Source organism: Triturus cristatus, chromosome 5_2 (genome assembly GCF_964204655.1).
Source record: "Triturus cristatus chromosome 5_2, aTriCri1.1, whole genome shotgun sequence".
Lineage (NCBI taxonomy): Eukaryota > Metazoa > Chordata > Amphibia > Caudata > Salamandridae > Triturus > Triturus cristatus.
This window is the reverse complement of record NC_140588.1, coordinates 583,178,223-583,200,828: the sequence shown is the minus strand read 5'-3', so window position 1 is coordinate 583,200,828 and position 22,606 is coordinate 583,178,223.

The window sequence follows — 22,606 nt, the reverse complement described above, 5'->3', positions numbered from 1 at the left end:
ATAACTTGGTTTCTATTCATCAACAGGTCCGAGAGGCGCTCCCTGATCGGTCTACCGGTGAAGGACATGGTCTCCGGCCTGGTGACCATGTCATGGTGAAAGTTTTCGACAGGACGAACAGCTTGGAACCGAGATGGGTGGGCCCTGAGCAGGTCCTCCTCGCAACGAGGACGGCTGTGCGAGTCTCCAACCGAAAGAATTGGATCCACTCTCTGCACTGTAGGAAGGTGCCGCCCGGATTGGTGGAACCTGCCGTGCTGACCGATCAACGAGAAATTTTGGCTGCAGAGACAGGCCGTGCTGCGGAGCCCAACGCCACTGAGGAGCTCTTTCCGGACCACGCGACTCCTGGAGGAAGGCGATATCATCTTCGACCAAGGAAGTGAGTTTTCCAGTACCGGGACATACTGTCAGAACGGCCCTTGGGTTAGTGAAACGGAGAGCCGATGAGGCAAGGGGGGGGGATCAGCCCTGCATTAGTGTAGTGACACCCGTCTTGGCCCGCTGGTGAAGAAATCAACCGCTGCCCAAGGGGAAGAGTTCTGACAGACTTTTAGTTTCAGGAAGATATTGGGTGTCATTTTTACCTTGACATGGAGAGAAAGAAAATCCTTTGTGCATTAGGGTTCATGTTGACAATAGCCATTGTTGGGATAACCACATGGTTCGTGGAGGATGTAACTCCCGCTCGGAAGATTCTTGTGTTGACAACTCCGGTGCCTGAGGAGCACTACTTTTATACATTACCGTATCAAGAATTGAAGCATCGACAATCTTACTTGAATAACACTTTCATCCAGATGCTGCATCATACCCACGTTGCTACGAATGCTACGAACTGTTGGATATGTGGGATGATGCCAGCTCATCAGAAGAAAGGAGGAACGCCATTTATACCACTTCCTTTCTCTCATAATGGCTCTTGTAGAGCATGGTATACCTTGCTTTTTGCTACTCGGAAACCAACAGTGGGACGATTGCTCTTCAGACTCAATAAAGAATGCCATCAAGACAAAAATGGGTATCCACAAGCGAATGGGACAATTTGGGAGTGGGAAGAGTACCGACCAGACAATGAATCCATTCCCTACATCTTTACGAACACAAGAGACACTGTGGGAAAGGACAAGTTTGTAATTCAAGTAGCACAAGCTCAAGCGGACCTGTGTGTCCAGAGTGTGGGTTTTATTCCTGTTGGTGTTAGTGATTGCATTACTGTTTTGAATATTGATGGGTTGAACAATAGTACCTTCTTAGCCTCCCATAATACGTACTTTGTGTGTGGAAATAAAGGTTATTACCGTCTGCCGGCTGGGTGGTCTGGGGTATGCTATGTATCATTTCTATTACCTCCTGTATTCCTAGCACCCGCATCATATCATAAGGATCTGAAATTATTGAATAATGTGACGGTAAATAGGTATAAACGTACTTTATCAATTGACGATGTAGATCAGACTGACACCAGTCTGCAACAGTATATTGATTTTAACTTAGGACTGTTTTTCTTTGTTGGAGCTGCCCTGAACAGTAGGAAGATCCGAAGATTAACAAGAGTGGTAGAAGCTGTGACAAATCAGACTGCTGCTGCTCTTGGGAATCTTACGGAGGAATTACAGATTACTAGAATTGTTGCATTGCAGAATCGTATGGTATTAGACGTTATGCTAGCTGACAGAGGAGGAGCATGTAAAATTATTGGAAGTAGCTGTTGTGTGTTTATTCCTGATCATACGCCATCAGTTTATAATGCCATCAATAAACTGCATAAGATTGCAGCTGAGATCCATACGGAAAATGGCACTTGGTCCTTTTCTGGATGGTTTTGGGCGTTAATTACTGCCTGGGGATGGAAGGTTCTAACTGGTCTCTGCATTATTGTAGCGGTTCTGTTTTCATGCTGTATCTGCGTTCAGTGTGGTCCTTTACTCTGCTCATTATGTGTATCATTTTGTATCCCCGATAAGAAAGCTATTGCCAATGTCACTTATCAGAAACGTTTAGCTAAGGAAGTAGAAGAGATGATGATAATTGATATATATGATGATTATTCTAACAAGCCGGATGTCTTCAGTAAATGCTGAAAGGGTCGTCTGTTGTAAATTGAAACAACGATGTGATTAAGCATTTACTAAAGACATTAATTCCCCTCTTATAGATCATGTTTTCTCTGTTATGTTGACCGAAGTTCGGACTCCATTTTGTATTGTCATGCTTCCACGTGTTCCCCACGAGAAGAGTCCAACCTCTGTGTTAGTTGCTCTTGTAATCTGCCTAGTAACAGTCTATAAATAGCTCCTTTGTCCATCTGGCACATGCCCAGACTTGACCACATCTGTTATCAGTTAGCCTTGCTTGACCATGTTTTCGCGGGCTCAAGGAGTGTGTTAGCTCCGCCCACATATTGATTCAGTATCGAAAATGACCATAAATGGTAATGTTCTTCAGCCTCATGTTGTATCCACTCACTTATGAGCCCCTCTGTTGTGTATAAAAGGGGACTGTGTACGCAAGTTCTTTGTGCTACTCTATGCAATACTGAAGAGTGTTGTGTGGATTGTAGGACCACCCTTAAGGGTTAATAAATGCTGTCTTTGTACTTTGCAGTTTCCGTGCCAACTTCCTTATAGATTCCATTACAGGAGAGCGAACCCTTGCGTCCTGCGGGCCTAGCTGGGGCCTGTATTCATCACTAGGAATTCTGGCGCTGGGCCGCCTCGGCTTCAGTGTGTCTTTTTTGATAATGGCCCCAGGGGCTATCTGGGTATTGAATGTAGCTTTTATGTGAGCTCTCCATGCGTGCTCGGTTATGTCGTTGTAATGCCGATTTTTTCCATTTGATAGGACATTAATTTGGGCCCAAAACTCTTTTGAATTTTTTTGTCGGCTGACGTGGATAATTTTCATCCAAAATCGCTCATTATATGTGCATTTTGTAGCGCGAATCTCTTTTTTTAGGTCGCTTTTCATTTGTTTGATTGTGGTCAGGGCCTGCCGAGGGGGTTGTTGGCCATGAGTTCACATTTGTCTGAGAGCTTTATTTAGTTGTCTTTTTTTTTAACCTTAGGGCATGAGTGTACCATACTGACCCGCTTGTCCTGACAGATTGTTGGTATCTTGAACTGTGTGAGAACTTTCTATTCAAGCTGTTGATAAGTGACTCCCAGGCCTCTACCCCTAGTGTTTTTGCATTGGTGGCGGCCAGTAGAGCCAAGCAGAGCTCCATAATTGCTTCTATTGTGTTGTCATTCCATGTTAATCAATTTAAATTGTACAGTTGGGTGAGTTGGGTGAGTTGGGTGAGAGCACTGGTTGTCCGGGACTTTTCTCGAATGTTAGTTAATATAAAAGATTGAGGGTAGTGATCGCTATCTACTCTTTCTATTATTTGAAAATTCGTAATGACGGGAAATAGGTCTGGGTCTGCTAGAGTGAAGTCGATGGTTGCTCCTGATTTTGCGGTCACTCTTGTAAAAGCTGCTGGGCTATCTTGTGGGCCTCAACCATTTAAAGTATACAATGATTGTTTGTCCAATAATGCAGCACATTTCTTGCCCGAAGTGTCTCGTCTAGTTGTGTTGCCATTCCTGACCTTTATATGGCTGGGTAGGTTTTTTCCATGGGCTTGCATCAATTTCATGTTGAGATCCCCGGACAATATAATATGGGCATGTGGGTAGATTAGCTTTAGAGTTTTGATGGCGGCCACCCATTGTTGGATATATCTCCCTTTTTGCTTGTAAGGTGGGTGCATGTAGATGTTCAAAATTAGCAAAGTGCAAGTGATGGAGACTGTTAGTTTAAAAAACATTGCATCCAGCAGGAATCTAAGTCGACGTTTTCTTCTACCCATGGAATGTCTATTGAGATATAAATTGATAATCCGCCTTTGGCTCTTCCGCGTGCAGACTCCTTTTTAGCTGGAATAAGATATTCCATATAACCTACAATTGGGGTGTGTGTTATCTGCCAAGTTTCTTGCAATAGCAGTATGTCGTACTGTTGGATGAAGTCAGCAAAGTCGATTCCCTTTATTTTTTAGGCTAGGCCGTTCACGTTCCAGGAGCAGATTTTACAGTCCTGCAATGTTTTTGAGTTTTTGTGGATTTTTATTCATGCTGCTCCTTGTTGTGTGTTTAGGGATCTCCAGTGCTGGTTGTCCTCTTTATTGGCTGTTTCAGAGAGTGTGATTGTAATCGTGATTTGTCTTATGGATTGAGCGTCATCCTTTGTTTGGTCTGGATTCTCAGGGCCTTTCTCTCCTTTTAATACGCCCACTGTGCGATATGGGTGTTGTAGGGGGCTCGGATAACAAGGAGGTTCCACCTTTTTTAGTTCTATACCCCATGATGCGAATACCTCCTTGTGCCTCAGGAACTGTTCGATGACGGAGTAATTTATCCAAGTGGCTGTTGTTATTTCAGGCCCTATTTGGTTTGGATTGGGTTTAAATTCTATTCTTTCCATGTCCCTGGATTTAATGTGTTTCAGTTGAAGAACCAGAACCTTTTGGGTCTGGCAGCGCAGGGTACGCCCAAGTCTCCGGAGTTCTCCTGCTCAGCTACACAGAGACACGGGACACTCTGTCGGCGTTAGAAGATCAGATTTATTTAGCTGCAGCCAGTACAGTTATCCTAGAAGTACACAAAGTAGGTTCTCAGGAGACTGCCACTTCACTCTGTGGCGCATCGGGTTAAATACCATACAATGGTCATAACCATTAATAAAATGCACTCCCAGAGCATACAAGAAGGAGCCAATAAGGAAAGTTGGAAAACAAGGTGGAACCAATAAGAAAGGTTTGAAAACAGAAGTGTCGGATAACTCGAAAAGACCTCTCCTCCAACTATGTTTGTCACCCCTCCCTCAAGCTAATTTATTAACAGATTCATAACTAACTTGCAGGTGGCGAGATACGTTTGTGTGTGTTGGAGTACAGTTGTGAAACGAGAGAATGCTAGCAGGAGACAGTGAAGGCCAGTCGATAAGATAAGGTCAGGAAAGAATAGTGTGAGCCAACAGATAGTTGAGACACGGATAAGAAAAGCCAGACAGGGATTAGTGTACTCGGCTAGTTCTAACACCAGCTTTGCAAATAGAGGCCGAAGGCGTATCTCGACACCAGGCTACAGAAAAGGTTGAATAGACTTTGTTCGCCGTGCTGCCTGAGTGATGGCAACACAAAATGGCGGCAGGCCACAAAATGGCGGGTTGATTCGATCGTGATCGAAAATTGAAGTTCCTCACAGGGCAGGTAGAGATTTTAGTAACCTTATTATTGCACTTCGATTCAGTATATCGTGGGTTCCCCTCGATTTATAATGTGGGACCAATTCTATCTAGCCCTGAGCAGTTAGCGATTGTGTTTTTGTGTGGTCGATCGGGGTCCCTTTTGATGCTTCTATAAGGTCTTGGTGGTATATTTCGACGTGATGGGTATTTTTGACTTGGTCTTGTTGTATACTTTCAATGGGTTCTCTTAACCTCTGGGACTGTGGATTAAGTTTGATTTCATTATTGACAGTTCGCACCTGTGTGGCTCCTTCCCCACTTAGTGCTACGTACTGCATTCAGATTTCACTTGTCTTTGTCTTTAGTTCCTGTAATATTTGAATTGTGTCTGTTTTTACGGTTTCTTTACTTTTTACGTTGTTTTGTTCCTTCTTAACCGAGGGTTTGAATTTGTCATATATTTTACTTATTGACGAAGTTTCCTTTTTTTGCGCATCATGGTTTCTTGAGGCGGTAGCCTCTGTTATTGCCGGGTTATTTTGATCCGGTGTGCTGACTCTATCGCTATTGCTTGCAACACCTTTGTCTTGTCTTTTCTGGGTGGGTGGCAATGATGGTGATGGAATAGGTTTGTTTAATTTACTTTTCCTTGCTTTCCTCAGGCGTTTCCGTTCCCGCTTTGTGAGGGATGTTTTCAAGCTTATTTGTTCCTTACTTTCTACAGCTTCCTTTGATAAGTTGCTTTGGTTAGGAGTTGGTGATGAGCTTACTAAGTATGGCTGTTAATGTAGTTGTTTGGTCCTTTTCTCAGCATCTAGTGAATTTCTGCTTTCGCCTTCTTGAGAGGTGATTTTCTCTTTTATTAGTTTGATATTGATATTGGGGGTGTCCCCACTAATTCTGTCTGCTTCCTTGGGGTCTCTTTCCATGGGTGTAGTGAAATTAAGTTGGGTTTCCTTGACTGCCCACAGCAGCTCTGACATTATAGTTGGGACAGTAGCGAGCTTGTCAATTATTTGGTGGCAATGGCACGTGTGATATGTGATGTCCTGCGCATGTTGTACCTGTATTATCATGGTCTTCAGATCGTGATTTTGTGGACGTGGATAATTTTCATCCAAAATCGCTCATTATATGTGCATTTTGTAGCGCGAATCTCTTTTTTTAGGTCGCTTTTCATTTGTTTGATTGTGGTCAGGGCCTGCCGAGGGGGTTGTTGGCCATGAGTTCACATTTGTCTGAGAGCTTTATTTAGTTGTCTTTTTTTTTAACCTTAGGGCATGAGTGTACCATACTGACCCGCTTGTCCTGACAGATTGTTGGTATCTTGAACTGTGTGAGAACTTTCTATTCAAGCTGTTGATAAGTGACTCCCAGGCCTCTACCCCTAGTGTTTTTGCATTGGTGGCGGCCAGTAGAGCCAAGCAGAGCTCCATAATTGCTTCTATTGTGTTGTCATTCCATGTTAATCAATTTAAATTGTACAGTTGGGTGAGTTGGGTGAGTTGGGTGAGAGCACTGGTTGTCCGGGACTTTTCTCGAATGTTAGTTAATATAAAAGATTGAGGGTAGTGATCGCTATCTACTCTTTCTATTATTTGAAAATTCGTAATGACGGGAAATAGGTCTGGGTCTGCTAGAGTGAAGTCGATGGTTGCTCCTGATTTTGCGGTCACTCTTGTAAAAGCTGCTGGGCTATCTTGTGGGCCTCAACCATTTAAAGTATACAATGATTGTTTGTCCAATAATGCAGCACATTTCTTGCCCGAAGTGTCTCGTCTAGTTGTGTTGCCATTCCTGACCTTTATATGGCTGGGTAGGTTTTTTCCATGGGCTTGCATCAATTTCATGTTGAGATCCCCGGACAATATAATATAGGCATGTGGGTAGATTAGCTTTAGAGTTTTGATGGCGGCCACCCATTGTTGGATATATCTCCCTTTTTGCTTGTAAGGTGGGTGCATGTAGATGTTCAAAATTAGCAAAGTGCAAGTGATGGAGACTGTTAGTTTAAAAAACATTGCATCCAGCAGGAATCTAAGTCGACGTTTTCTTCTACCCATGGAATGTCTATTGAGATATAAATTGATAATCCGCCTTTGGCTCTTCCGCGTGCAGACTCCTTTTTAGCTGGAATAAGATATTCCATATAACCTACAATTGGGGTGTGTGTTATCTGCCAAGTTTCTTGCAATAGCAGTATGTCGTACTGTTGGATGAAGTCAGCAAAGTCGATTCCCTTTATTTTTTAGGCTAGGCCGTTCACGTTCCAGGAGCAGATTTTACAGTCCTGCAATGTTTTTGAGTTTTTGTGGATTTTTATTCATGCTGCTCCTTGTTGTGTGTTTAGGGATCTCCAGTGCTGGTTGTCCTCTTTATTGGCTGTTTCAGAGAGTGTGATTGTAATCGTGATTTGTCTTATGGATTGAGCGTCATCCTTTGTTTGGTCTGGATTCTCAGGGCCTTTCTCTCCTTTTAATACGCCCACTGTGCGATATGGGTGTTGTAGGGGGCTCGGATAACAAGGAGGTTCCACCTTTTTTAGTTCTATACCCCATGATGCGAATACCTCCTTGTGCCTCAGGAACTGTTCGATGACGGAGTAATTTATCCAAGTGGCTGTTGTTATTTCAGGCCCTATTTGGTTTGGATTGGGTTTAAATTCTATTCTTTCCATGTCCCTGGATTTAATGTGTTTCAGTTGAAGAACCAGAACCTTTTGGGTCTGGCAGCGCAGGGTACGCCCAAGTCTCCGGAGTTCTCCTGCTCAGCTACACAGAGACACGGGACACTCTGTCGGCGTTAGAAGATCAGATTTATTTAGCTGCAGCCAGTACAGTTATCCTAGAAGTACACAAAGTAGGTTCTCAGGAGACTGCCACTTCACTCTGTGGCGCATCGGGTTAAATACCATACAATGGTCATAACCATTAATAAAATGCACTCCCAGAGCATACAAGAAGGAGCCAATAAGGAAAGTTGGAAAACAAGGTGGAACCAATAAGAAAGGTTTGAAAACAGAAGTGTCGGATAACTCGAAAAGACCTCTCCTCCAACTATGTTTGTCACCCCTCCCTCAAGCTAATTTATTAACAGATTCATAACTAACTTGCAGGTGGCGAGATACGTTTGTGTGTATTGGAGTACAGTTGTGAAACGAGAGAATGCTAGCAGGAGACAGTGAAGGCCAGTCGATAAGATAAGGTCAGGAAAGAATAGTGTGAGCCAACAGATAGTTGAGACACGGATAAGAAAAGCCAGACAGGGATTAGTGTACTCGGCTAGTTCTAACACCAGCTTTGCAAATAGAGGCCGAAGGCGTATCTCGACACCAGGCTACAGAAAAGGTTGAATAGACTTTGTTCGCCGTGCTGCCTGAGTGATGGCATCACAAAATGGCGGCAGGCCACAAAATGGCGGGTTGATTCGATCGTGATCGAAAATTGAAGTTCCTCACAGGGCAGGTAGAGATTTTAGTAACCTTATTATTGCACTTCGATTCAGTATATCGTGGGTTCCCCTCGATTTATAATGTGGGACCAATTCTATCTAGCCCTGAGCAGTTAGCGATTGTGTTTTTGTGTGGTCGATCGGGGTCCCTTTTGATGCTTCTATAAGGTCTTGGTGGTATATTTCGACGTGATGGGTATTTTTGACTTGGTCTTGTTGTATACTTTCAATGGGTTCTCTTAACCTCTGGGACTGTGGATTAAGTTTGATTTCATTATTGACAGTTCGCACCTGTGTGGCTCCTTCCCCACTTAGTGCTACGTACTGCATTCAGATTTCACTTGTCTTTGTCTTTAGTTCCTGTAATATTTGAATTGTGTCTGTTTTTACGGTTTCTTTACTTTTTACGTTGTTTTGTTCCTTCTTAACCGAGGGTTTGAATTTGTCATATATTTTACTTATTGACGAAGTTTCCTTTTTTTGCGCATCATGGTTTCTTGAGGCGGTAGCCTCTGTTATTGCCGGGTTATTTTGATCCGGTGTGCTGACTCTATCGCTATTGCTTGCAACACCTTTGTCTTGTCTTTTCTGGGTGGGTGGCAATGATGGTGATGGAATAGGTTTGTTTAATTTACTTTTCCTTGCTTTCCTCAGGCGTTTCCGTTCCCGCTTTGTGAGGGATGTTTTCAAGCTTATTTGTTCCTTACTTTCTACAGCTTCCTTTGATAAGTTGCTTTGGTTAGGAGTTGGTGATGAGCTTACTAAGTATGGCTGTTAATGTAGTTGTTTGGTCCTTTTCTCAGCATCTAGTGAATTTCTGCTTTCGCCTTCTTGAGAGGTGATTTTCTCTTTTATTAGTTTGATATTGATATTGGGGGTGTCCCCACTAATTCTGTCTGCTTCCTTGGGGTCTCTTTCCATGGGTGTAGTGAAATTAAGTTGGGTTTCCTTGACTGCCCACAGCAGCTCTGACATTATAGTTGGGACAGTAGCGAGCTTGTCAATTATTTGGTGGCAATGGCACGTGTGATATGTGATGTCCTGCGCATGTTGTACCTGTATTATCATGGTCTTCAGATCGTGATTTTTTTGTTCTATCCCCTGAACATATAGTGCTAAAACGTTTAATAGCTCGACTTGTGTATCCAGCTTGTCGGCATGGTAGGTCATAGCTGATCCGATCGTTTTCCTTGTGCATAATAGCTGATTCCAAAATGGTCCTGTTGGTAGACCTACCGGTTGTCCCATTGAATATTGACCTCCTTGTTCCTTAATACTTTGTCGTTGCTCAGATAGGTTATGTGTTTCTAAGTGGCTAACTGGTTTGAGTTGTTCAGCCTCGTAGGAATCGTAGGGCACTGGCCCTTTTTTCTTTTGTTGCGATGGACCCTGCTCCAGCTGATGTGCAATTTGAATTTGGTTTATTGGTGTTTTTGAGTTAGTAGAGAATTGTTCTTGCCCATTGACTATTTGACCCCAACCCCCCCACTGGTCTGGGGGTTGAGGGTCTGCCGGTGAGTATAGGAATGCGCATGAACTGTCAATACTGTCCTGCCATAGCACTGCGTTGTCCTTCGGGGTCTGCGTTTCAGGGCACTGCTGAGCGGTTTGTTGTTGCTGGTGTTGTTGGGTTGGTTGGTTTGATTGAACCTGGTGGGTCCATTGTTTAGACATGGACTCCCAGTTTAACCCCGGTTCATTATGGACTATGGCCTGAGCGGACTGTTGATGAGATCCTTGATCGTCTATAAGTGAGCTTAAACAGCCCTGTATGGGACTTGCACTGCTTACGTCTTCTAATGTGGTAGGCTTTAGGTCCACTAGTTCTGTGCCTTTCTTATTTGCTGTTTTGCTCACACTATCTTTGTGGGTCTCGTTACCTGGGCTGCTCCTCTTGGTCTTCTTGGCTTCCTTTGGTTCGTTAATTACTTTGTGAGCCTTTTGCTTCCCCGGAGATAAACTGTGACATACTTTTAAAAAGTCTGTAATGAGAGCCCGCTTGTTAGTTTTGGTACTGGTTTTGGTGGGGGAACATGTGGCAATAGTAAGGGTGTGGTTGTCTTCCTGGATTTTGTTTGTTTTACTCTCCCTATCTTTTTCTTGGTCTGGATCTGATTCCAAATCTGATTCCTGCTCCATTTCCTGTAGCTTGTTGAAGTTTTCCGTTGATGTTTGGTCCTCTCCCTCCTTTTTGGATTTTTGACGGTTGCCTGTTGCCCCCCTGACTTTCCCTGATCTCATAATAGGTTTTTGGCTAAACATTTTTCTTTGATTAATCTGTTTTTTTTTTTTCAATTTTTGGCTCACCTGAGGCGCCTATAGCTGTGCGACTTGCCTGTGCATGCACTTATTGGTTTTCCTATTAGTTTACTTGCTGCCGCCTTGCACCTCTGTGTCCTGGGCGAGGTGATCTTGGGGTGCTCTTGGGGTTTTTACTTATTTACTTTGTTTACTTATGGTGCTTGCCTTCGTGTTTGTTTTGTAGGGCAGTGGGCACGGGGCAATATGGAGCAAACAGCGCGAGCGCAAAGTGCACATGAGCGGGCACAGGAGCAGGGCACACTGAGGCTCCACAGGCTGCACCCAACCCAGTTGGGGCACCAATGCGGGTGCACCTGGGCACTACACTCTGTGTCCTCCAGTAGGGAGAACACGCTCCTTTTCCCGCACACTCCTGCTTATGGCTCCCAACTCCTGGCACTCCTGGTGCCCTGCCCCTGCTCCTATATGGGGGGACCCCCGCAGCAAACCACAAACGGCTAGCCGCGGCCTGAGCGGCCGGCACAGTTATTCCTTCAGCACCATGCTTCACAAGCCCGGTTGCTCGGAAAATCAGCACCGGTGTGGGCACTCCACTGGCCTGCAAGTCTCTCGCAATCCCCCACAATGGTGATCGGCCAAACACGCAGATCACAGGCCCCCCGCAACTCTCACCTCCGGCCTCCGCAGCTCCAGGAATTGTCCTCCACTGCCGGCACTCCCGGCACACCTGGCACTCCTGGCTGCCTGCAGGGCCAGTGCAGTGCACCATGGTGAGGTCCGTCCAGGAGGCAGTGGAGGAAAGGGACAGGGGAAGAGGTGCCAGGCGGGGGACAGTGGGTCACAGGCGGGTCACAAGCTGCGGGCTGCAGGCTGTGGGCTGCAGGCGGCAGAGTGAAACGGTCAAGCCGCGAACAACAGATGGGCTGCAATCAACAGTGGCGGCGCGAGGCTCCTCCTCTCGTCAGGTCACGTTTGCAGTTTTTTCTAGGACACTATATCATCAACAAGTAAAAGTTCACTTCCACTTTTAGAACCAATCATTGAGTGATTATATCTTTACCTTTGACCCTGTAAAGTGATCTGCTGCCTTTTGGCTAGGTTCGTGCTAAACAAATACCACATATATACATAAAGGCCAAAGAAAAGAAAATTGTATTTTTGGAAAACTGTTTTACTAAGGAAAATAACAATAAGATTGCATCTCATTACTGTTTTTAAGGGGAGCTGCATGTATGTATTCATTTTCTTCTGTGGTGAGGAAAATACTGGCATCCTGCAGGGTTTCAGAAAAATCAGGTATTGTGACATGCTAGTTGGGCTTGCAGGGTGCTGGAAAGACCCTAAGCCAACGAGCTCCGGTTTACTGACATCACTGAATTACCCCTGCCACAGAAGATGATACGTTCATGACTTAAAAAATGGTCACCTGCAAACGTACAACTTATAAAAGCAAAGACGCGATTGCCAATGCTAAGCTATTATTAAGGGATCTGTTTTTTTCTAGCACAGCAATCAGGCGAAAACAATAAGAAGTGCAACCCCACCCCATTAACATATCCTTGCTCCCTGATATCTTGCTAGTAAATAGTTTGAAGTGGGTGAGAGGAGTTTAAACAGGTGAAGTAGCATTTAACCCCCCAGGAGTGTCCCTGGTACTGAGAGAATGTTTTCTTGCTAACATGTGAATATCACTGGTACCAATTCAAAGTTTCCTTTAAGAATAAAGTGTCTGTGGTAACTACACATATTGAAAAGTGGTGGCAATAGTATCTGGGTTTTATGAATCCCACAGCTGGGCCTCTGCATTGAAAAACTTTTTGGAATGCTATATTGCTCTGAAGCTGGGTTTGTGTTGTACAAACACCAGCACATGCATACCAGACATGGAACAACTCAGGATCAATCCAAGTCCAGATACATGTGGAACACTGACAAAATGCAATGTATGCATGGCTGTTTCTATAGCGCTGATTCCAGCAGAGAGAAAATGAGCACTGTACATAGCAATGGTGCTAAGACAGGATCTAATAGCCAAAAACGTGGCAAGTATGCCATCATCCACATTATAAGTGCATTGGAGTCTACTGCAATAGTAATACGGGGGTCGGCATATCCGCTGTGTTTGTTGCATGTATTCAGTCTTCCAAACTCTAAATAAGGCCCAAAGTCGAAGAAGATTCCAAATGAAATGGGTAGCATGAGCCGTAGAAGCAGGCACAACCAACAGTTTGAGGACGTGCAGGACACCTGCTACAAAGACCTAGGGGCCTTGGCAGTTATCTTGTTTACAGATTGAGCACAAGATCCAGGCTCATTACCATGGAAGCCCTTCTCCTTCAGAGTCAGTCCAGCATCCTTCTTTGGGACTCCATGATCCACTGGAGTTGAATCCTGGAGATGACTTCTGGGAAGAGAGTGGCACCTGTGCACTATTTCCTCTTTTGATGACTGTCTAAAGGGAAGGGAAACTCAGGCCAAAATCCTTGCTTGTCTTCATCTATCAACAACCAGATCTTGATTTTGGACCATTCGGTATTATTCAGTCTAATGTGCCTTAGTGGTTTGGCAGAATATCATTTTAATGCAATGACATTAGAACATCTCTACCTAGCTAGTGTATAGGACTGACTGCAGCAGATTGATTAAGATTCTGGTATCCTCAGATTCGCTTCTCACCATCAACGCTTGAACAAATCGAATTGAGGCGATGTGTCTGGGATTTGCTGCAAAGTGATACCAGGGGCAGCAGGCGCACCTGCAAGTAACCTATTTTGTGCATAATCTGCAAACGTGTTTCATTTCACAGCAGAAACACATTTCGTAGACCTTGAGCAAAAGTAGCAAAAACAAAAACACATGCCATTTCTCAAAAATTCCTTCATCATTAAACAGAGAGATTACATTTCACATCAAGCTGTGGAATGAAATGTGTGAAACTGCTTCGATAATCCTAAAATTGCTTTTTCACAATGAATATAGAGAAGGCTGGGCAAGCATCATGTCCTACAGTTGTGTTTAATATTTTCTACAATGGTGTCCCAGTTGTTTGCTCTAACTCTTTGAAAACTGAGATACCAAATAAACAACTTCATTGTTCATTGTGTTGCCCAACTAAAAACTGCTGGCCGGCCAACCTCGCCATTCGTTCAACCAGGAATCCGGGACCAAGTCCTAATAGCAAAAGAGGAGGGAAAAATAGCTTTACCAATGTGCATCAATGGAACATCATCTTAATGAAGGCATGCCATAGCTTATTGCGCCCTTCATTATAGTCCTGGGTGAGAAAAAATTAGCAATATTTATTGTTTATGTGAACTCATAGAGGATTTATAGTGCATATTTTCATGTAAAATCAACGTGCAGAGATTTATGATCATGCTTTGTTTTCATTGGTGCCTAAAGGAAGCCTCCTTTTTGAGCACTATAAAAACAAGCATGTGCAATGCAATCGGTCTCGCCTTTGGGACCTTATATGTATTTAGCTATGCAGCACATTAGCCTGGGTGCTGAAACATCTACTGTTCTTTAACACGGAGGGAAAGTAAGCACAAGGTATGGGAACACATGGAGAGAAATGTTGCCTTTCAGTGGGAAATAGTATAGTCCAAAGATGTGTTTTAAATATAAAAGCAGGGCCTTCGGTGGTCATTTCACTGAAAATGCAAGATTTGAAAAAAATATTATTGTCTACGAGTGCTTGTGGAAGACAATTTCTATGGAATGGAATCTAGAGAATGCTAAAGATATTCTAGTACTTTACTGACCTCTGCTGGTCGTTTTCTATCAAGAAATTTAAATAGAGGCAGCGATTTCTTACATATTCATAAGATCTAGTGACAAACATTACCTCCTGTCTCTCAAATTTTCCATGGCGAGCATGGTCCAAGTGCACATCACATAGGCGCTGTGAGGACAAAACTGGTATAGCTTGGTGGTCAAAAACAGATATGCACCAAAAAACCCTATAATGTACGCCTGTGTAAGTTAGGTATGACTCAGAAAATAAGGACGATCTATGAGTGCAAATGGATGAGATGTGTGGGTAATACACTGAATGTATAGGTAGACTCTGCATACCAGTTTCACTGAAACATGAAAAGTTTGGCCTGCCCAGGGAAATGACAGTCAATTGGCCATGAGCATACGAAGAAAACGTGGTTAACATCCACAAAGTACATTATTTAAGGGTAAAACCCACCGACGTGAAAGGGGCATACTTTGCCCGCTGTGAATAAACCGGTGACCATGGTTAGCCAATGAGCATAAAGACAGGGCCATAGAGCTGCATAAGCAACGCAGGCAGGGATGTGTTTGCATTACCGCAGTGGTAAACATTGAATAATAGACAAATGCTATTGAGGCAATAGTTTCTTGGCTCGTATATACTGGATGACCGCACATCTGATCCTTTCCTGCATCGTTCTAGCTGTAGGAACTGAAGATGGGCTCTACAGAAAGTCTTCCACATTTCTGAAAATTTGTGGCATTTAGAACATGAATGACTTCTGCTAAAATAGTGGTGCAGCGCATCACTTAACATGCCTTTGCTGTGCAAAGCTCTAGCAACAAAGAAGATACACAAAGTAGGTCTGTGTTCTCCACTTTCAGGTTATGGAACCTCTACTGTGCATAGTCAGGAGGACACAGGACCAGCTGGTTAAAAGCAGCAACCACAAAAACTAGGCACCGATTTACAAGGGGGGTGGAGTTCTCTGCCCGTCATGCTGTGTGGTATCTGAGTAAGGCATTCCTTGTCTGCTGGATGCACTAACTAAGGAATTTGCACACTGTTAGGCCCTCATTACCAGGGCATTAAGTGGGCCGGGTCCCACTGGTACTGAGTACCGGCAGTTTTTTAAAGGAGGCCTCGAAACGGGTCTCTATCGGGCTCTGTTTTGAGCCCTGGCACAGGTGGACTGCAGTGACAGCAGGCACATGGATGTGTGGTGCTCCCACAGCTCACTTCTCACTTGTGGAGAAGTTACGGCATGACGTCATGCCAGGTGAGCCTTGTAGGGGAAGGGAAATCCTTTAAAGAGAGTCATTTTCTCTATGGATTTCCCTTCTGTTTTTAAAACTTAGGATTAGCAACATTGTGGTGTCACCAGGGCTTTAAGTGGAAGCTTTTCCAATATTATATACAAGCCATAGTTTTGGCTTATTTATCTTATAGAACTAACAGCCATTGACAAAGCCAATAGTCCTGACCTTTTTTTTTCTCTGTTCGTAAATGGGGTGGCGAAGTTCCTACAAGATATCCCTGCTGATGCCACGGCATTGGCTGGTGAACGAGTCCCCACACTATTATTTGCCGATGACACCTTACTAATCTCTAAAACTCCGGTAGGGCTGCAAAAGCTCCTGGACAGATTTCACTTGTTTTGTAACCAGAGAGGCCTGAGTATCAATACCCTAAAAACCAAGCTCCTCTCATTTAATTCACAAAAACCTTCTAAAGCTATTCTCAAGCTTGATGGTGCATCCGTGGAGATTGTCAAAACATTTGACTATCTAGGTATAAGAATTTCCGATAGATTGAGCTGGAGACCCCACATTGACAAAATGCTACTAAATCACAAACGGGTGTCGGGATCAATTATTAAAGAACATCGCATCTCGCATAGCAGACCAATCGCTCCCGCGCTGGTGATTTATCAGGCAAAAGCCGTTGGTTCGGCACTGTATGGTGCCGAACTTTGGGGCTTCGACAATCTCGAGGACATCTCCAAGTCTGAAAACAAATTTTTGAGAGAGTTGGTTTCACTCCCAAGGGGAACCCCACTCAAGCCCCTTTTTAGTGATATGGGTAGACGCACGATAAAAGACATGGCAAGATTACGACCCCTGCTCTTTTGGGCTCGATTATGGCACACCCCAGAATAAGTGAAATACACTGAGGGCCTAAGAGAAGTAATGAATTCACCGGGGTCCCATAAAATTACTTGGCTATGCTGCATTAAGAAGTCCCTTCTGTCGTTAGGCCTTAGAGAAGTTTGGGAGCAAGGCGCACCCCTGAGCAAGGCGGTCCTGAAAAAAGCCTACTGGGCATGGATAGACACACAGGAATTAAGTAGTTCCAATTTAGGCTGCCTGACTGAAGCTTTCTATATACAGAAACAGGCTGTCAGCCTCGAGCCGTACTTGGACTTTGTACAGAACCCTAAAGATAGATTGCTGTACATTCAATTTAGACTCGGCACACTGCCAACCCGCGAGCGTACTAGCAAATGGAAGCCACCCCACCAAACCCCGCCCACTTGTCTGAGTTGCAGTGGGTTGGTGGAAAACACGGCGCACATCATGTTCGAATGCCCAGCTTACAAAAAACCTAGAAGTCGTTGGTTGGGACCCGTATGTTGATTGCTGGGCACGTCGAACTACCGGGTCGCACTAAGAATATTACGCTCTGACACCAGTCCAGTGCTAGTTTGTGGTGTGGCAAAATTCCTCGGGTGGTCTTGGAATATTAGGGCTAAATGTTTACACTTTCAACAATGAATTCTTTTTTAACATGTTTTTATTGTATAAATGTTTTAGTGAAATTGTTCTTTTTACTATGAAATGTAACATTCCCCACTTTTTAATGAATACATTTTAAATTGATTTTTAACGTACATCTCCCAAATTGCTATAATTTGCACGTCGGTTTCAAGAAGCTATGCCCCTCTTTTTGATATATTGCACTTTATATGCCTGTACACCAATGCTTTTATGATATAATTTTATCGAAATAAAGCTTTTTGATTGATTGACCTGTTGTTGGTATGATGTTACTAGTTGCATCATATATCTGGATGCAATGACAGAAACAGCAAAATACAAGGTGGGCGGTGTCAACAGTCGGGCTTCTTGTACCCTTTTCCTGCCTGAGAACAATCCATAAACTACAATTCCCAAGTTGCACTGCGATGGCTATCGCATTGTATGCTTTCCCATGCTGCCTTAGGGTAGGTCAGGTGACTTGTTTTAGCTTATAGGCAGCCTGCTCCTAGTATCAGGTGCTTGGCCTTCGTTCCTGGTTAGGACCACGCCCTTTTCCTGTTTGGCCCGTTCCTCTGACTTTGAATTACTACATCGGCATTCTGTTTACCTGTTTAATTCATCCAAGGAAATTTCTGCTGAACATTCAGTGTTTTGGAAGATTTCCCCGCTCCTCCTTGACTTCCGCTGGAATTCAGATGCGCGAGGATGCGCTGGTGTGAGAGGACGCCCTGGTAACGAATTACCCCTTCTCTAATTAGCCTCTGTGCTGATACGAGGCTGTTTTTGTGTTGTGCATGCAAGCGCGAAGGAGCGCTAACTGACTGAATTCCCTTTCGTTAGACTCCGTGTGAGCGAGTGCGAGAGGCAATTTCTGTAAAGTGCATAGAGCGCGACTCCGCGCCTTTTTCCAATCGTCCCATATTTTTCTTTTATTAGCGTACGCCGACGAGCGCTGTCGAGCGCTGTTGAGCGCTGGATATTTACGGGGGTGAGAAGGCACTCCTGTTGAGAAACTCAGTTTTGGTACATTGTCATTACGCTATAACTAGGGCGTGGATACTGCTGACTCTGCCAGTTATTTGGGACACTCATAAATTAGCGTGTGGATACAGCTGACTCTGCCAGTTATTTGGCACACTCATAAATCAGCGCTAAATAAGACGCTTATTCTTAAGTTGACTCTATTTGAAGTTGCCGCACTCAGGGACTCCTGTCCTTTTTAACTGCCTTCCTGACAGCTATTTGATACAGGTAATTGCGCATTCCTTATGTTGGATTGATAATCACCTTTATTACTATTACCTTTGGAGAGACATACTTAAAGATTCCTACTGGCAATGTACCTGTGAGTATGGGAAAGCATTTAGGTGCACATGCATCAACAAAAGCAAAAGCGATTCCTTAATAGCGAGAAATAAGGAATCGGTATTAAGGAATCGCTTTTGTGAATGCATCAACAGATTCGGTAAAAAATAGCGATTTCTTAAAAATCGCTATATTTTACCGAATATCCAATAGCAAAGAATGCAAACACCCAAGAGCAAATTGCGAAATCGGTATTACCGAATTAGCTACTAGCGATTTCGGTAATAGCGAAATCGCTATTAGCGATTACGGAACAGACCGGGTCGCTCCGGGAACGAGTTTATGACATCACCAACCAGGAAATACTGCAACCCCACCCTCATTGCCTCGCCAGAGGAGCAAACAGGAGCTGGGACTGGAGACTTGCTGAGCACATTGAAGCCACACTAACTGATCCACCCTCCAAAACAACCAGGCTGGATAAGGAAGCACCATCCAGCGCAGAAGCTGCACGCAAGCGGAGCACCTGATAGAGGGTGTGAGCAGCAAACACGATCGGCTGTTTGGGAAGCTGTCCCTAAAGGTGCCAGAGGCTGAGAAGTGGCGCATATGGCTGCGCATCCGGGAGAGGGTAAATGCAGTTGGAGTGACACCCCGCAGCATTGACGACCTCAAAAAACGATGGTATGAACTGAGGAAGCGAGCAAAGGAGAGGATTGCGGAGAGGCTCTGGGAGGCCTCCAGAACGGGAGGCGGACCTTCTACAGTGCAAGCTAACACTGCCCTGGAGGAGCTGGTGGAAGGGACGATCGAGCTTGAGGCCGTCGTGGGAATAACTCAGATGGATACCTCCGGCGCAGCCACAAGTGCCCAAGGTAAGATGCATGCCTGTGCCCATACCCAGCATAGCGTAAATCCATTTCCTATGCCCCCAGCAGGATCAGAGTGTGCATGCAGCTTTGGCCCACACAACTTTACTCTTAACACTAGTGCATCATGGGAGTTGTAGTCAAGTCAGCCCGGTGTGCATGCACAGGATAAAATATAATTACAAATCACCACATCAGTAGAAGCTGGATATAGACTGTTTATTTAGTGGATCACAGAGGGACATGTATGTTTACAATACTACGTAGGTGTAACTATCACACTAACCATGCACTGTTTCATACACAGATGCATCTCCTGGGGATTCGGACGACAGCGGCCAGCTGATAATTTCCGAGACTCCAGCCGATTCCGACATGGATACAGCGCAGGATACGCACTCACCACCTCCACCTGCAACAACACCACCACCACCACCACCACCACCACCAGCAACACCTGCTCCTGCTACAACTTCGACTAAAGAGCGGAGACGCAGGTCCCAAGTTCGGCCCATGCAGGTGATGGAAACACCCGCTACACCATCGGGTCAAAGTCTGCACAGCATCACACCGCCTGCTGCACCACCTGCACGTGGCAGACTCCCACAGCGCCGCAGGTCTCTGCGCAGTTCACTCTCCTTAGGCGACGTTGCTATCTCCCCAAATGATGGCATAGAGGAAAGGATGCTGCGTGTCCAGCGCCTGCAGGGAAGACACATGGCGACAATCAGCTCCAACATAGCGCGCCTTGTGAAGGAAATGCGTGCCATGACTGCGGCAGTGAGGGACATGACCACTGTGGTGGCAGAGGGCAATGGGTACCTGAGGGAGGACATCCATGAGCTCACCCATGCCATGAGGGAAGGCCATGAGAGCGAGAGGAGGAGGCACCGCCAGAACTTGGTGAGGTCCGCGGCCTCTACAAAGGCCATCACAAGGATGAGCAACAGCACCGCAGTGTTGGCACGCCGCTCGGTGTCACTGCAGGTGGACCTTGGACACTTTTGCGGGGATGTTGCCAAGGCTCTAGGACAGGTCACCGCTGCAGTAGAACACCTGCAGAGCGGCACATTCAGTGCTGGCGCTTTGGGAGGGGAAGACGGCAGTGAGGCTGCCTCAAGTGTGAGCAGTGTGTCGGTGGCAGAGGCCAGCACCAGGTGCCGCAGTTCACGGTGCTCCACGGGGACAGGCCGTGGTGAGGCGTCGGAGACACCTGAGAGGAGGCTTGGCGTACGTGGCAAGCGCCACTAGACTGAATGACAGTCATACTTGACCGTGGTGGGGCAACCATGGTCCTCCCCTTCCTGACGCTGCACAGCCGTGACTAAAACGGCCATTTGTTGTTACAGTTTTCCTGGGGAGCATTCATTTCATAGCTTGTTTGGTCGCACATACCTCAGTGCTCCTGTGCATTAAACAGTTGCACCACCAATGAAATTGTAATGTTTCATTCTTACCTGCTTCAGAAATGATGTTGCATGATGTATGTCCGCCTCCTATGGCCCTCTGCTGTGTTAGGGACGTGTGCCTGTCGGTATTGGCCGGGTGGTTGGTCATCCCGGTGGTCGTCATTCCTGTCCACCTCTATGGGTATCCCCCTTCTGGTCGCAATGTTGTGCAGCATAGCACATACAGCTACAATCCTGCAGCAGGTATCAGGTTTGTATAGCAAGGCGCCACCAGTCTTATGTAGGATTCTAAAGCGACTCTTCAGAATCCCAAAGGTCCTCTCTATGACATTCCTTGTGCTTATGTGGGCGGCGTTGTATCGTTGCTCCTGTGGTGTTGCTGGATTGATGTAGGGGGTGAGTATATATTCCCGCAAGGCCTATGCACTGTCACCTAGAAGATAGAAGTGAAGACTTAGCAATGGTGATGTTCAGACATGTGTGGTGCTCATGTGTGGAAGAGGTATGTGTACGTACCAAGCAGGAGTCCCTCTCCAAATTCCCCATTGAGTAGACGCCTGTGGATGCCACTGTGTCGGAATATGTAGGAGTCGTGTGTGCTCCCCAGAAATTGTGCCACTAGGTCCGTGATGATGTGCTTGGCATCGCACACAACCTGCACGTTGATTGAGTGGTATGACTTGCGGTTACGGAATATGTACTCATTTGCTGAGGGTGGACAGATGGGGATATGCGTACAGTCGATGCATCCAATTACATGGGGGAATTGTGCCACCTGGTAGAATGCCTGTTTGTTGCGGTCCAACTGCTGTGGGGTTGTGAGGAAGCTGATGTGGGTGTGTATCATTGTCAGCATGGCATCTATGAATTTCTGGAAGAAGCGTGAGAGTGCGCTTTGCGATACGCCTCCGGCTACGGCGATTACCCCCTGGAAACTTCCTGAGGCCAGTAGGTGCAGGCTGCATAGGACCTGGACGTGCGCAGGGATTGCATTGGTCCGATGTGTCTGGTGCTGCAGTAGTGGTTCCAGGTCTACAATGAGGCGCATGATCATGGCACGATTCAGTCGATACTTCTCGTACACCTCGTCCTCATTCTGTCCGAGCAAGGTGATGCGCAGTCTGAATACTCTCTCCTGGACCCTTCTCCTGCGCTGTCCTGCGGCATTGATTCGCATCCTCCTTGCAAGCACGTAGAGGGCTGCCATTTTGTGCTAGCCAACAGGGTCTCCTGGGCCACATTTAAGGGTTTGCTGATTAGCACAATCAGTTGCACATGTGTACATTTTTTTATGTCTTTCAAATATTTATTTTTTTACTTTACCTCCAGGTTCTGGTTCCCCTTATTTTGCTCATGCTAAATAGCGATTTTGGGGATTTTCGGTATTTGCGACTGGTGTTGCATTGGGTAGCGATTGGTTATTAGCCATTGGCACTTGCCGGGAGCTATTTGTGGTTTCGGTAATTGCGACTTCGGTATTTTGCGATTCGGTATTGTAGCGGATTGGTTAATTGCGATTTTTTATTTTTCCAGTATTTATTTAGCAATTCTTTATTTGCTCACAATTTGGGTTGATGCATTGGGAATCGGTTTTTG